Source organism: Salvelinus fontinalis, chromosome 6 (genome assembly GCF_029448725.1).
Source record: "Salvelinus fontinalis isolate EN_2023a chromosome 6, ASM2944872v1, whole genome shotgun sequence".
Lineage (NCBI taxonomy): Eukaryota > Metazoa > Chordata > Actinopteri > Salmoniformes > Salmonidae > Salvelinus > Salvelinus fontinalis.
Genome location: NC_074670.1, coordinates 61,875,348 through 61,891,894, shown reverse-complemented (window position 1 = coordinate 61,891,894; position 16,547 = coordinate 61,875,348).

The following is a 16,547-nucleotide window of genomic DNA, read 5'->3' as shown; positions in this document are numbered from 1 at the left end:
ACCAAAATCATGGTTAGACAATGTGAAATGTAGCCAAGCTGGTGAGAAAATGTTCGTGCGCCACTTAGACAGTGATCTACTCTTATACATAAATACTCATAAACGTGACTAAAAAATATAGGGTGGACAGGGATTGATAGACAATTTAATTCTTAATACAATCGCGGAATTACATTTTTTAATTTATCCTTACTTTTCAATACAGTTTGCGCCAAGCGAAGCTACGTCAAAAAACATGGCGTCCTAAGCCACTAACATTTTTCGACAGAAACACGATTTATCATAATAAAAATGTCCTACTTTGAGCTGTTCTTCCATCAGTATCTTGGGCAAAGGATCCTTTCTTGGGAGTAATCGTCTTTTGGTGGAAAGCTGTCCTCTTGCCATGTGGAAATGCCAACTGCGTTCGGGATGAACTGGAAGCGTGCCCAGCAATTCACAGCGTTTCAGAAATAAATGTCCCAAAATCGCACTAAACGGATATAAATTGCTATAAAACGCTTTAAATTAACTACCTTATGATGTTTTTAACTCCCATAACGAGTAGAAACATGACCCGAGTAATATTACTCCCTCCACTAATGCTTGGAACAGGTGCGGGTCGGTGTCCTCTAGGCGCATGACGCAGCAAGAAAAGAGTGACTAGCCTCAGGGTTTTTTAATTTGTAGTGCCTGTGAACGCGCAATCGACCCCATTCAAATCGTCATCACGTAAAGGCATCCAGGGGAAGACGTAAGCAGTGTCCGTATACTCATAGCAATAACAGTGCCCTTTTAACTGACTCCAGATCAGGGGCCAAAATTTCTGAAATCTGACTCCATGTCAGGGAAATTGCTGTAGAATGGGCTCTGTTCCACTTAGAGACAAAATTTCAACTCCTATAGAAACTATAGACTGTTTTCTATCCAATAATAATAATAATATGCATATTGTACGATCAAGGATTTTGTGGGAAGCCGTTTCAAAAATTACACGATTAGCATAAATAGTCACAACAGCGCCCCCATCCTCAACAGGTTAACTGTGTGCTAGACCAATATTTGGACAGATCCTCTACCCGGCGAACCCCCACCTCCTATTCAAGTGAATTCTTGAATACCTACATAAAGAATTCTAACTTATTTGATATATGGAGGATCACTAACCCTACGGGTAGGGAATACTCCTTTTACTCTCATGTTCACAATGTTTATACTCGAATTGACTACTTTTTGGTTGATGCTAAACTACTCCCCTATACCTGTAATGTGAAGTATCCTGATATTATAATCTCGGACCACAGTCCACTCACCTTCTCCCTGAGATTGGGTGACATCGTACCAAACGAGAGGGTCTGGAGGTTAAATCCTCAGCTCCTCACAGAACCAACATTCTGTGAACATCTTAAAGACCAAATTAAATTTTTCTTTGATACCAACGACAACACAGAGACTTCCCCAGCATTACTGTGGGAAACACTTAAGGCTTATTTGAGAGGCTGTATCATCTCCTATCAGACTGCCAGGAGTAGGCAAAACAGGGGAAAATTGGTAGAACTGGAGGGACAAATTCACTTACTGGATAGGGAGAATGCTAGACATCCATATATGGAGAAACATAAAAAAATTACCTCTTTAAAATTTGAATATAATCAGATTCTCTCAGCTAAAATTGCTAAATCTTTTCTCTACGCCAAACAAAAATATTTTGAGTTTGGTGACAAACCACACAAATTACTCGCCAGACAACTTCGAAAAAATGTGAGTGACCGAATGATTCACAAAGTTAAATCTGCATCTGGGGAATTACTCTCTTCCCCCAAAGACATCAATGACAGATTCCGTCAGTTTTATGAGACTCTATATACATCTAAAGCAGATCCTAACTCCTTAATTATGCAAAACTTTTTGGAGGACTGTAATCTTCCTGCCCTGAACCAGGAAGATTCTAACTTCCTGAATAAGGAAATATCTCTTGAAGAAATTCGAGAAACAATTAAAACTCTAAAGAGTGGCAAGACCCCGGGCCCAGATGGATACCCTGGTGAATTCTATAAAACATTCAGCAACATGCTCTCTCCCTACCTGCACAAAATGTTGGTTCAGGCCAAGGAGGATGGAGCTCTCCCATCTACTTTGGATGAAGCATTCATTACAGTTATACATAAGAATGGTAAAGATCCGGAAGAGGTAGGGTCATACAGACCAATATCCCTCCTTAATACAGACCAAAAGATTTTAGCAAAAACCCTAGCTAACAGGCTTAGCACTTTAATTGGCAAATTTGTCCATTCGGACCAGACCCGCTTTATCCCGAACAGAAACTCATTCTTCAATCTCAGGCGCCTCTTCAACATTATGTATTCTCAGAGGTTACCAAACGTGGACCTTGCCGTTATATCTCTTGACGTCGAGAAGGCTTTTGACCAAGTTGAGTGGTCCTATCTATTCAAAGTCCTACAGAAATGTTATATTGGAGATGGGTTCATAAATTGGATCCAGCTTTTATATAGTAACCCCTGTGCGAGAATACTCATTAACCAATCATTGTCGCCCCGATTTAACCTCTACAGAGGGACAAGGCAGGGTTGTGAGCTGTCGCCTATGCTCTTCGCCCTAATCATTGAACCTCTCGCTCAGGCGATTAGATCTGATGCAGCAATACACGGCTATAATACTAAAGATACTCTAAATAAGATTTCCCTATACGCAGATGACATTCTCCTCTATGTAACAGAACCCCAAGCTAGTATTCCAGCTATTCTTGATGTGATTAATTTGTTTGGTACCTTCTCGGGATACAGAATACATTGGAACAAGAGTGAATTAATGCCCATACGGTTACAAAACACCTCCTGGCTAGAACATCTTCCAGTTAACTTCTTGCGACTATAGGGGGTGCTGTTTTCTCATTAGCATAATTTGCATTACAGATTAAACGGCTTCCTACTCAATTCTCTACTACAATATGCATATTATTACTATTATTGGATAGAAAACACTCGCTAGTTTCTATAGCCATTGGAATTTTGTCTCTGAGTGAAACAAAACTCAATCTACAGCACTTTTCATGATAGGGAATCAGATTTCAAACATTTTGGCCACTGATCTGAAGTCAGTTTAAAGCTCACTGTAAATGCTATGGAGAAACAGACACTGCTTACGTCTTCCCCTGGATGTCAGTGCGTGATGACGTTTTGAATGGTGTCGATTGCGCAATCAGTTTCTCTATAAGACACCAAATAGCGGAAGTAGCTTCCCTTTGCTGCCTGCGCCTTGCGCGCGAAGGACATCGGACTCGCCTCCTTCCAAGCGTTAGTTTAGCCAGTAATATTTCTCCGGTCATGTTTTTACCCGTTATAGGTGTTAACAGCATCATAAGGTAGTTAATTTGACCCGTTGTATAGCAATTTATATCCTTTTTGTGCGATTTTGAGGCATTGCTTTGTTGTGCACTTTGAAGCGCTGGGCACATTTCGGGGTCCCGGTCGTACGTTAGTGGGCATTTCGACGGACAAGTGGACATCTTTCGACCAAAAGAAGATTAGACCCAAGAAAGGATTCTTTGCCCAAGATTCTGATGGAAGAACAGCTCACAGTAAGAATAATTTATGATGATAAATCGTGTTTCTGTCGAAAAATGTTAAACGCTTACGCCGCCATTTTGTTTTGTATAGCTTCGCTTGGCGCAACCTGTATTGAAAAGTAAGGATAATTTAAAAAATGTAAATCAGCGATTGCATTAAGAACTAATTTGTCTTTCGATTCCTGTCAACCCTGTATTTTTTAGTCAAGTATATGATTAGCTATTGATTAAACTAGATCACTCAAAGATGGCGACCGACATTTCCAGGCTTGTTTTGCTACTATTTTCATTGTATAACCACGTTTTTTTATGGCTAAATATGCACATTTTCGAACAAACTCTATATGTATGTTGTAATATGATGTTACAGGAGTGTCATCTGAAGAATTCTGAGAAGGTTAGTGAAAAAATTAATATATTTTGGCGATGATACGATATCGCTCTCTTTGGCTAGAATCAGTGCTCGGGTAACGTTTGCGTATGTGGTATGCTAATATAACGATTTATTGTGTTTTCGCCGTAAAACACTTAGAAAATCTGAAATGTTGTCTGAATTCACAAGATCTGTGTCTTTCCATTGCTATGTGCTGTGTATTTTTAAGAAATGTTTTATGATGAGTAAATTAGTAATACACGTTGCTGTCTGTAGTAATTCTAGGAGCTTTGGTGAGATTTGTGATGCTGGCTGCAATGGCAAACTATGATTTATACCTGAAATATGCACATTTTTCTAACAAAACCTATCCTATACCATAAATATGTTATCAGACTGTCATCTGATTAGGTTTTTTCTTGGTTAGTGGCTATCAATATCTTAGTTTAGCCGAATTGGTGATAGCTACTGGTGTTGAGAGAAAATGGTGGACAAAGAAAAATGGTGATTTTTGCTAACGTGTTTAGCTAATAGATTTACATATTGTGTCTTCCCTGTAAAACATTTTAAAAATCTGAAATGGTGGCTTTATTCACAAGATCTGTATCTTTCATTAGGTGTTGTCACGTTCCTGACCTATTTATGTTAGTTGTTATGTGTGTTAGTTGGTCAGGACGTGAGGTTGGGTGGGCATTCTATGTTTTCTGTTTCTGTGTTGGTTTTGGGTTGCCTGGTATGGCTCTTAATTAGAGGCAGGTGTTTGGCGTTCCTCTAATTAAGAGTCATATTTAGGTAGGCGTTGTCACAGTGTTCGTTGTGGGTGATTGTCTTCCGTGTTTGTGTATGTCGTTGCGCCACACGGGACTGGTTTCGGTTTGTTTGTTAAGTGTCATTTATGTGTAGGCTTTTTCCCTGTTCGTGCGTTCTCGTGTGTTATGTGAGTCCGTCGTTCAGATCTGTTCTACACCGTTTATTTGTTTTGTTAGTGTATAGTCAAGTTCGTGTTTTTTCCGTCTTGTCATTAAATTCATTATGTATTCAAACTCCACTGCGCCTTGGTTCAATCCCTGCTCCTCTTCGGATGAAGAAGAGGAGGACAGCCGATACAGAATCACCCACCACTCCAGAGCCAAGCAGCGGAGTCGACGGAGAAAGGGACGGGAAAACAAGGATTTCTGGACATGGGAGCAGATAATGAATGGAGAAGGTCCCTGGGCTAAGGCAGGAGAAAATCGCCGTTCTCAGGAAGAGAGGGAGGCAGCTAAAGCCCAGGAGCGGTGGTTTGAGGAGGCAGCAAGGAGACGTGGCTGGAAGCCCGAAAAGCCATGGGAGCAGCTGGAGGCACTGGGGAGTGCAGAGGCTACCGGAGAGAGGAACCGGAGCTATGAGGGAACGCGTCTGGCACGGAAGCCCGAAAAGCCCGTAAGTAATTCCCAAAAATTTCTTGGGGGGGGGCTAAGAGGTAGTGGGCCAAGGGCAGGTAGGAGACCTGCGCCCACTTCCCAGGCTTACCGTGGAGAGCGGGAGTACGGGCAGGCGCCGTGTTACGCAGTAGAGCGCACGGTGTCTCCTGTACGAGTGCATAGCCCAGTGCGGGTTATTCCACCTCCCCGCACTGGTAGGGCTAGATTGGGTATTGAGCCAGGTGTCATGAGGCCGGCTCAACGCGTCTGGTCTCCAGTGCGTCTCCTCGGGCCGGCATACATGGCACCTGCCTTACGCATGGTTTCCCCGGTTCGCCTACATAGCCCGGTGCGGGTTATTCCACCTCCCCGCACTGGTCGGGCAACCGGGAGTATTCAACCAGGTAAGGTTGGGCAAGCTCAATGCTCAAGAGTGCCAGTACGCCTCCACGGTCCGGTATTTCCGGCACCACCTCCCCGCCCCAGCCTAGTACCTACAGTGTTTACACTACGCACTAGGCTACCAGTGCGTATCCTGAGCCCTGTTCCTCCTCCACGCACTCTCCCTGTAGTGCGTGTATCTAGCCCGGTGCCTCCAGTTCCGGCCCCACGCACTAAGCTACCAGTGCGTCTCCAGAGCCCTGTACAAACTGTATCTTCTCCCCCTACTAATCCTGATGTGCTTGTCCTCAGCCCGGCGTCACCAGTGCCGGTACCACGCATCAGTTATAGAGTGGGCTTTGAGAATACAGTGTGCCCTGTCCCTGCTCCCCGCACTAGTAGGAAGGTGCTTATCATTAGCACGGTGCCTCCAGTTCCGGCACCACGCACCAGGTCTACAGTGCACCGTAGCCGGCCAGAGCCATCCGTCTCCCCAGCGCCATCTGAGCCATCCGTCTCCCCAGCGCCATCTGAGCCATCCGTCTCCCCAGCGCCATCTGAGCCATCCGTCTCCCCAGCGCCATCTGAGCCATCCGTCTCCCCAGCGCCGTCTGAGCCGCCCGTCTGCCAGGAGCCTGCAAAGCCGCCCGTCTGCCATGAGCCTGCAAAGCCGCCCGTCTGCCATGAGCCTACAGAGCCATCCGCCAGACAGGAGCCGCTAGAGCCGTCAGCCAGACAGGAGCCGCTAGAGCCGTCAGCCAGACAGGAGCCGCTAGAGCCGTCAGCCAGACAGGATCTGCCAGAGCCGCCAACCAGACAGGATCTGCCAGAGCCGCCAACCAGACAGGATCTGCCAGAGCCGCCAACCAGACAGGATCTGCCAGAGCCGCCAACCAGACAGGATCTGCCAGAGCCGCCAACCAGACAGGATCTGCCAGAGCCGCCAGCGAGCCATGAGCAGCCAGAGCCGCCAGCGAGCCATGAGCAGCCAGAGCCGTCAGAGAGCCATGAGCAGCCAGAGCCGTCAGAGAGCCATGAGCAGCCAGAGCCGTCAGAGAGCCATGAGCAGCCAGAGCCGTCAGAGAGCCATGAGCAGCCAGAGCCGTCAGAGAGCCATGAGCAGCCAGAGCCGTCAGAGAGCCATGAGCAGCCAGAGCCGTCAGAGCGCCATGAGCGTCGAGAGCCGTCAGCCTGCCATGAGCGTCGAGAGCCGTCAGCCTGCCATGAGCGTCGAGAGCCGTCAGCCTGCCATGAGCGTCGAGAGCCGTCAGCCTGCCATGAGCGTCGAGAGCCGTCAGCCAGCCATGAGCGTCGAGAGCCGTCAGCCAGCCATGAGCGTCGAGAGCCGTCAGCCAGCCATGAGCGTCGAGAGCCGTCAGTCAGCCATGAGCGTCGAGAGCCGTCAGCCAGCCATGAGCGTCGAGATTCGTCAGTCAGCCATGAGCTGCCCTTCAGCCTGAAACGGCTAGATACCCAGAACTGCCCATCAGTCCAGAGCTGTCTCTCTGTCCGGAGCTGCCTTTCAGTCCGGAGTTGCCCCTCTATCCTGATCTCCCTCTCTATCTTAATCTACCTCTATATTCTTATCTATCCCTCTGTCTTGATTTATCTCTCTGTCCCGGTGCTGTCCTTATTGGTGATGTTATTAAGAGGATTTTGTGGGGGTAAAAAGAGGGTGGACATTCTTAGAGGGAGGAAGCTAGGATGGATTATGGTGGGGTGGGGACCTCGCCCGGAGCCTGAGCCACCACCGTGGTTAGATGCCCACCCAGACCCTCCCCTAGACTTTGTGCTGGTGCGTCCGGAGTTCGCACCTTGTGGGGGGGGTAATGTCACGTTCCTGACCTATTTATGTTAGTTGTTATGTGTGTTAGTTGGTCAGGACGTGAGGTTGGGTGGGCATTCTATGTTTTCTGTTTCTGTGTTGGTTTTGGGTTGCCTGGTATGGCTCTTAATTAGAGGCAGGTGTTTGGCGTTCCTCTAATTAAGAGTCATATTTAGGTAGGCGTTGTCACAGTGTTCGTTGTGGGTGATTGTCTTCCGTGTTTGTGTATGTCGTTGCGCCACACGGGACTGGTTTCGGTTTGTTTGTTAAGTGTCGTTTATGTGTAGGCTTTTTCCCTGTTCGTGCGTTCTCGTGTGTTATGTGAGTCCGTCGTTCAGATCTGTTCTACACCGTTTATTTGTTTTGTTAGTGTATAGTCAAGTTCGTGTTTTTTCCGTCTTGTCATTAAATTCATTATGTATTCAAACTCCACTGCGCCTTGGTTCAATCCCTGCTCCTCTTCGGATGAAGAAGAGGAGGACAGCCGTTACAGGTGTCTTGGACTTGTGATTTAATGATATTTAGATAATACTATTTAATTGTGACGCTATGCTAGCGATGCTAATCAGTGTGGGGGGGGGGGGGGGGGGGGGGGGGGGGGTAGTGCTCCCGGATCCGGGGTAGAGGCTCGTTAGAGGTTAAGTTATCTTCAGAAAAATTTACCTATCTAGGAATTGTAGTTACCAAACAATACTCCTTACTATTTAAAGAGAATTTTCCCTCTCTGATGCAAAAACTCAAGACAAACATACAATTTTGGAGAACTCTCCCAATTTCTCTGCACGGAAGAATTAATGCCATTAAAATGGTCTTCCTCCCACAACTGCTCTACCTATACCAGAACATCCCAGTATTCATACCTAAGTCATTTCATAAACAACTGGACTCAATTATCAATCCTTTCATCTGGGATTATAAAACACACAGGATAGGTAAAAAACACCCCTGCAAATCCAAGATGGAAGGAGGATTGTCTCTCCCAAATTGTATATTTTATTATTGGGCCGCTAACCTCCGCGCTGTTACGTTTTTGCTGGATGACGCACGTCCGTCACCCAGCTGGCTTAGTATGGAGCGGGAGGAGTGTCACCCCTTCTCTATTGGTGCTGTGATTTTGTCGCCTGTCAATATGGAGAGGTCACTTTATCGTAACAATCCTATTATACATAGCACAGTCCGAATCTGGAAGCAAATTAAAACCCACTTTGAGCTTAGACCAATGTCATTCATGCTCCCTGTTGCCAGGAACCCCTCCTTTGCCCCCTCTAACCTTGATAACACCTTTGAGTAATGGGGAGAGCTGGGGATAAGTACCATAGGGGATTTATATATAGAAGGGACCTTTGCTTCCTTTGAGTTGCTGAGGGAAACTTATAATCTTCCCAGAAGTAACTTTTTCAGATACCTACAAATCAGAGACTATGTTAGGAAACACCTCCCAACATTTGGGAACGCTAAGCCTTCCATGTTTGACGGATGCATAAAAACATCTCCCACCTCAGACAAACTGATATCTCGTTTATATGATGCTTTTCAATCGGTTAGCACACCTTCTACAGATGCCATTAAGGCAAAATGGGAGGAAGAACTAAGGACTGACATTTCGGTGGCAGACTGGGAAGATAGCTTGGAGTATATCCACACCTGCTCCATTAACTCCAGACATCGTCTCATACAATTCAAGGTATTACACAGATTACACTATTCCAAAACCAAACTGCATAGGATATTTCCTGATACATCCCCTATGTGTGATAAATGTCAGGCTGCACAGGGTACACTACTCCACTGCTTTGCCCTATGCTCTAGCTTGTATGGTTACTGGTGTGGAATTTTTAGGATCCTCTCTGAAGTTCTGGAGACTTCAATTGACCCAGACCCGCTTCTGATAATCCTGGGAGTGTTTGATTCCCTAAACGGATTAACCAACCCTCAAAAACAACTCATCTCTTACAGTCTCATTTCGGGAAAAAAACTAATCTTGTTGTTTTGGAAAAAGAAGGAAGCGCCCACTACCAAATTATGGCTCAGCGAATTGGCAAACACTGTACACTTAGAAAGGATTAGATATATTCTGAACAATAAATTATCAACATTTGATCAAATCTGGCAGCCTTACCTCTCTTACTTGGACCATTCGGCGCTGTGAATTGTACTTTTTAATGCACTCTCAATTGTAATATTTTAATCCACCTTTGGGCAACATGTGCTGGCACCGCCACCCGAGCAGTCGAGAGGGGAATAAGGGGAAGGGATAAAGGGGGGGAAGAAGTGGGGGAGGGATAAAGGGGGGGAATAAGTGGGGGGGTGACATCTACCCTCTTTCTTTCTACCTGTCCTTGTTCTGTATCTTGTTTTGTAATATTTATTTTGTACCCAGAACTCTGGGTCTTTTTGTTTCTGTCTGCTCTTTTATGTTTAGTTAAAAATTGTATACCTGCCTTTTATACCTATACACCATTCCTGTGTGTGTTCAATAAAAAATACTTGAACGAAAATAAGAATTTGTTCTTAACTGACTTGCCTAGTTAAATAAAGGTAAAAAATGAGGTTGAAGGAATTGTCCGTAGAGCTTTGAGATGTTTTTCAGCGGCAGGGACTGGGAGACTAGTCAGGATTGAGGGAAAGATGAGTGGAGCAAAGTACAGAGAGGTCCTTAATGAAAACCTTGCTCCAGAGTGCTCAGACTGGGGTGAAGGTTCACCTTCCAGCAGGACACCGACCCTAAGCACACAGCCAAGACAACGCAGGAGTGGCTTTGGGACAAGTCTCTGAATCTCCTTGAGTGGCCCAGCCAGAGCCCGGACTTGAACCCAATCGAACATCTCTGGAGAGACCTGAAAATAGCTGTGCAGCGACGCTCCCCATCCAACCTGACAGAGCTTGAGATTATCTGCAGAGAAGAATAGGAGAAACTCCCCAAATACAGTTGTGTCAAGCTTGTAGCGTCATACCCAAGAAGACTGAAGGCTGTAATCGGTGGCAAAGGTGCTTCAACGAAGTACTAAGGGTCTAAATACTTAAGTAAATGTAATATTTATTCAAATTGCTAGAATTTCTATGAGCCTGTTTTTGCTTTGTCATTATGGGCTACTGTCTGTAGATTAATGAGGGGGGGAAAGGATTTAATCCATTTTAAAATAAATCTGTAACGTAACAAAATGTGGAAAAAGTGAAGCGGTCTGAGTACTTTCTATTTATATTATTTTCCCCTAACCCTACCATCTTCCCATAATTGGAGTATACTAATGGACAAGAACTCTTAGGCTTTTACTTCCAGCTTATACATTCTATTTTGGGGTTCTAGTTTGAAATACTTGCTATACTAGAAGTTAATGATTACATGTATGAGGAATGTATATTGTGGGGTCACTGATCAGGTTGGATAGCTGTGGATTAGTGGGGAATGTGGGCTGAGGTAGGTCAGGTACAGAGAAGGAACAGTTATATTACACACATCACTTAACTTCCTGACTAGCAACAACGATGTATTGGCTGTCGAAATGTGAAGGGAGGAGACATCTGCCTAATAGTAGAGTATAAATACTTGTGCTGGTGACAGAGTTCCTCTGTTCAGTGTCTGTGTTCTTTTGCCCATCTTAATCTTTTCATTTTATTGACCAGTCTGAGATACGTCTTTTTCTTTGCAACTCTGCCTAGAAGGCCAACATCCTGGAGTTGCCTTTTCAATGTTGACATTGAGACTGGTGTTTTGCGGGTACTATTTAATGAAGCTTCCAGTTGAGGACTTGTGAGGCGTCTGTTTCTCAAAGTAGACACTCTAATGTACTTGTCCTCTTGCTCAGTTGTGCACTGGGGCCTCCCACTCCAGTTTGCCTCTGTACGCCTATGTAGGTATTCCATTAAAAATCTGTCGTTTCCAGCTACAATAGTCATTTACAACATTAACAATGTCTACACTGTATTTCTGATATATGCTATGTTATTTTAATGGACAAAAATGTTGCTTTTCTTTCAAAAACAAGGACATTTCTAAGTGACCCCAAACTTTTGAATGGTAGCTTATATACTTAAGATCAAGAACGATCTCTCACACACACACAGACAAATTATATTCACTGATGCTACAGACATTAGTTTTATAGGATTAAGGATGATATTTTACATCCTAGATATTAGTGGGCACCAATATCGCTATTTCAAAATGTTTTTGATATCTTTCAATATCGATGAGCGAGGCATATCGTGATATTTCATTTCTCTGACCTCTATATATCATTGGTAATTCAAACATACAATTATATGTATTTGCTACAATTCCCCATTCAGACTGTTGTTTAAAAAAAAAACTAGCACTCAAGCAAAACAACACTAAGCATACAAGCATGTTACAATCAATACAATTACTTCTCAATATGTAAATTTTAGGCACCGATTTCGCTATTTAAATTTGTTGTTGATATTTTTTTCATATCGATATGAGCAAGGCTTATTCTGATATCAGTTTATCATTTCTTTTAAACGACACTATATATTTCATAACTGTTCCTGTAGGCACAAATCTCTCTCACAAACCTTCATGAAGGCTCTCAACTTATGGTTGATGGGCTCTTCATTGTATTCACACTGGTAAGCCTCCAGAGAATTCACACCTGTCCCAATAGGGAGTCAACAAGCAGTTGTCCGGACTTCACAAAGTCTTCAAGTTAGTTTTCTTTTTCAATCAATTTGTTGCAATTTTCACAAGTATGTGGTACGTTTTCAGAAGAGATCATCAAAATGGATCATGTTTCAAAACTGCTTTTCAAAATGCAATGTTCACTTTACTTTTGATTTTCTTGTTGTCACGCTCATCTTCCTCCTCTTCTGAGAAGGAGTAGTTGGAAGTGTGGTAAGTGTTCATCTTGATATTTATTTCAATAGAGAACACTAAACGATCTATACAAAAATAACAAACAACGAACGTGAAGCTAACGAATAAAAGTGCTGATACAAAACAATACACATAGACAATCACCCACAACCCACAATGACAAAACAGACTACCTAAATATGGTTCCCAATCAGAGACAACGACTAACACCTGCCTCTGATTGAGAACCATATCAGGCCAAACACAGAAACAGACAAACTAGACATACAACATAGAATGCCCACTCAGATCACACCCTGACCAAACAAAACATATAAACATACAAAGCAAACTATGGTCAGGGCGTGACACTTGTCATGTTAACAGTACAATTAACTATCACTTAATCAAACTACTCAAAACTGATAACAACTGAACCATAATGATGTAGTGCCTAGTTATCGTGCATAGTTTGATAACTGAAGAACACTACATTTCTATATTTTATAATCCCTAAATGTATCAAAATAACACCAATATATGTTTACATTTTACAATTACATTTTAGTCGCTCTTATCCAGAGCGACTAACAGAAGCAATTAGGTTAAAGTGCCTTGCTCAAGGGAACCAAATCATGTATGTCTGTGGCTGAATTATCATTCTCCATCGGTGCTTCAGTAGGACAAAGTGCTTCAGTAGGACAAAGTGCTTCAATAGGACAAAGTGCTCCAGTAGGACAAAGTGCTCCAGTAGGACAAAGTGCTTCAGTAGGACAAGGTGCTCCAGTAGGACAAAGTGTAAAAAGTCACTCTATGTGTTACCGTTTGGGATTATAGTGTAGTGTACAATGCACTGCTGAAATACCTGGGTTATATATAATAATGATCTGAATTTCAATGATACACTGTAAGCAGAGAAACAGGCGATACTGTATCAGTTGACAAGTCACAAAAAAACAAAGGTGATCTTTTACAGTGTTGCATGGGGGGGGAAGTAGCCAACTGTTTTACAATACCCCTATTTCTGATGATTTGTCCAACATATATACTTTATAAGGATAATATAACTAAAACATTTCTCAACATGCTCACAACCTGCCATTGGATACAAATTATTGAAAAGAACTTGTGCATGTCAAGTTATAGTCAAATACTGTATGAACAATTATATTTACCACCTATTATTCTTTCTATTCAGCACTTCAGAAAGAACAGTTTTGAAATGTGTATCTTGTGTTATTACTATTGAATGAAATGGTAGTTAAAAATACTAAATGGTGAGCCTATCATTCATTATCTCATATACTGTATTTGATGGATTTTCCATATCTATCCCCATCACAAGTAAATCTTAAGGTCCGCACAAATATAATACAACTATCTAGTTGGTGTTTTTTCAGACACTTTACCACACTGCTGAATGTCCTATTTACTGTTGAACAATCCTTCAGACAAAACACAACAAGTATAATACAATCTGTATTAACAGTACTACATACAGATAACAGGCATGGTCACTTTTCTGAAAGATTTAGCTGTTGCTGATTTGATTATATTTATTAGTGTTTTTCATAATCATTAAGTCTCAGTGTATATATCGATTTTCTTTTACAGTTCCATAAAACTAAAAGATTTGTTTAAAGCATGCTTTCATGTCTTTTTTTACTCATTCAAGGGTCGAATAAAGGGTAGAGATCCATTTTTATGGAATGGTCTGCCTACCCATGTGAGAGACGCAGACTCGGTCTCAACCCTTAAGTCTTTACTGAAGATCTCTTCAGTAGGTCATATGATTGAGTGTAGTCTGGCCCAGGAGTGTGAAGGTGAACGGAAAAGCTCTGGAGCAACGAACCGCCCTTGCTGTCTCTGCCTGGCCTGTTCCCTTCTCTCCACTGGGATTCCCTGCCTCTAACCCTATTACAGGGGCTGAGTCACTGGCTTACTGGTGCTCTTTCATGCCGTCCCTAGGAGGGGTGCGTCACTTGAGTGGGTTGAGTCACTGACGTGGTCTTCCTGTATGGGTTGGCACCCCCCCCCCCCCCCCTCTTTGTGGGCTATACAGGATTGTCTCAGGATGGTAAGTTGGTGGTTGAAGATATCCGTCGAGCGGTGTGGGGGCTGTGCTTTGGCAAAGTGGGTGGGGTTATATCCTGCCTGTTTGGCCCTGTCCGGGGGTATCATCGGATGGGACAGTGTCTCCTGACCCCTCCTGTCTCAGCCTCCAGTATTTATGCTGCAATAGTTTATGTGTTGGGCGGCTAGGGTCAGTCTGTTATATCTGGAGTCTTATCCGGTGTCCTGTGTGAATTTAAGTATGCTCTCTCTAATTCTCTCTTTCTCTCTTTCTTTCTCTCTCTCAGAGGACCTGAGCCCTAGGACCATGCCTCAGGACTACCTGGCATGATGACTCCTTGCTGTCCCCAGTCCACCTGGCCGTGCTGCTGCTCCAGTTTCAACTGTTCTGCCTGCGGCTATGGAACCCTGACCTGTTTACCGGACATGCTACCTGTCCCAGACCTGCTGTTTTAAACTCTCTAGAGACAGCAGGAGCGGTAGAGATACTCTCAATGATCGGCTATGAAAAGCCAACTGACATTTACTCCTGAGGTGCTGACTTGTTGCACCCTCGACAACTACTGTGATTATTATTATTTGACCATGCTGGTCATTTATAAACATTTGAACATCTTGGCCATGTTCTATTATAATCTCCACCTGGCACAGCCAGAAGAGGACTGGCCATCCCTCATAGCCTGGTTCCTCTCTAGGTTTCTTCCTAGGTTTTGACCTTTCTAGGGAGTTTTTCCTAGCCACCGTGCTTCTACACCTGCATTGCTTGCTGTTTGGGGTTTTAGGCTGGGTTTCTGTACAAGACTTTGATATATCAGCTGATGTAAGAAGGGCTATATAAATACATGTGATTTGATTTGAATTTGATTTGAATTTCAATAAGAAGTAATTTAATTGTGTGGCATTACTTAACAATTGAAGCAGTTCCTAATCTACTGAAACTTCATAATGGCCAAGTTGTTTTATATAAACATTCGAACATACCCCTCGAGTGTCTTAATACTAAAGGTTTTCCATACCATATCTTGGCAATCATTTTGACCCAACCTTGGTTTTTGATGGGTATGACATGACAATATATAATGATACTACTGTAGAATACAATGATACTACAGTAGAATATAATGATACTACTGTACCAAAACATCCATGAAGTCACGGATTTAGGTATAGGCGACATGGGCAGCCGCCCAGTGCGGCATCTTGCCGGGAGCGGCATGGGCGCCCAAACCAGAATATTTGGAATGGTGACATTTGCACGATCGGTTTTCTATCGCTCATTTGCACGTCACGTCAATGATATCATGTCACCGTGTGGGACTGTGGGTCAATTAACCTTGTCGGAGTGGGCGCCCTGATTCAAGTTGGTGAGCTAGGCAGGCTATTGCCTGGGAAGGTCTCCCACTCAGAAGTACGAGATGGAAGCCCAATAGCACACCTCTAACTTTCTACAGTACTAATGCAATTCGTAAAATCAGTCACACTTCGAAATGCTACCAAGTAAACCACAATTCATTCATAATACTGTGAATACATAGTTTCACAGACATATTGTTGCATTGTTTTCTGGTTTGTGCGAAATCGTTAAGAATAATACAAAACCTGGCTGCACACCACCAAGGGGAATTGGTTTAGTCTTGACTCTTGGTTGACAGTGTTGGGGGATGGGGGATGTATTGATGCTCCAGTGCCAAATCAACACAAATTTGTTTCTATTTGTCTTTGTTATTTTTTTTTTATATTTATGAGTCAAATTTTTGTATATATTTTTATATTTAAACAGTTCTAAATGTTATGAATATTTTATTTGTGTTGTTCCAAATGTCTGAATAAAAATGACAGTTAGTGCAGAATGGCGCTGAAGGAGGGGTTCGCCCAGGGAGCCATACAAGCTAGAACCGCCACTGCATCCATGGCATTTTATCCACCCTCAGGTTCTTCAAACCACTGCACTCCAAACGGGCACAAAACTAAAAAGTAAGATTTTGTGTAAAGGATCTGCACTCAAAAATGTAATCCCCTCTCACAATGGACATTACATAATACTGATCAAATACTTCTGCGGAACGCTTTTCTTGTCGAACTTGTAAAGGCAACTTTCTATATTTCATATATGC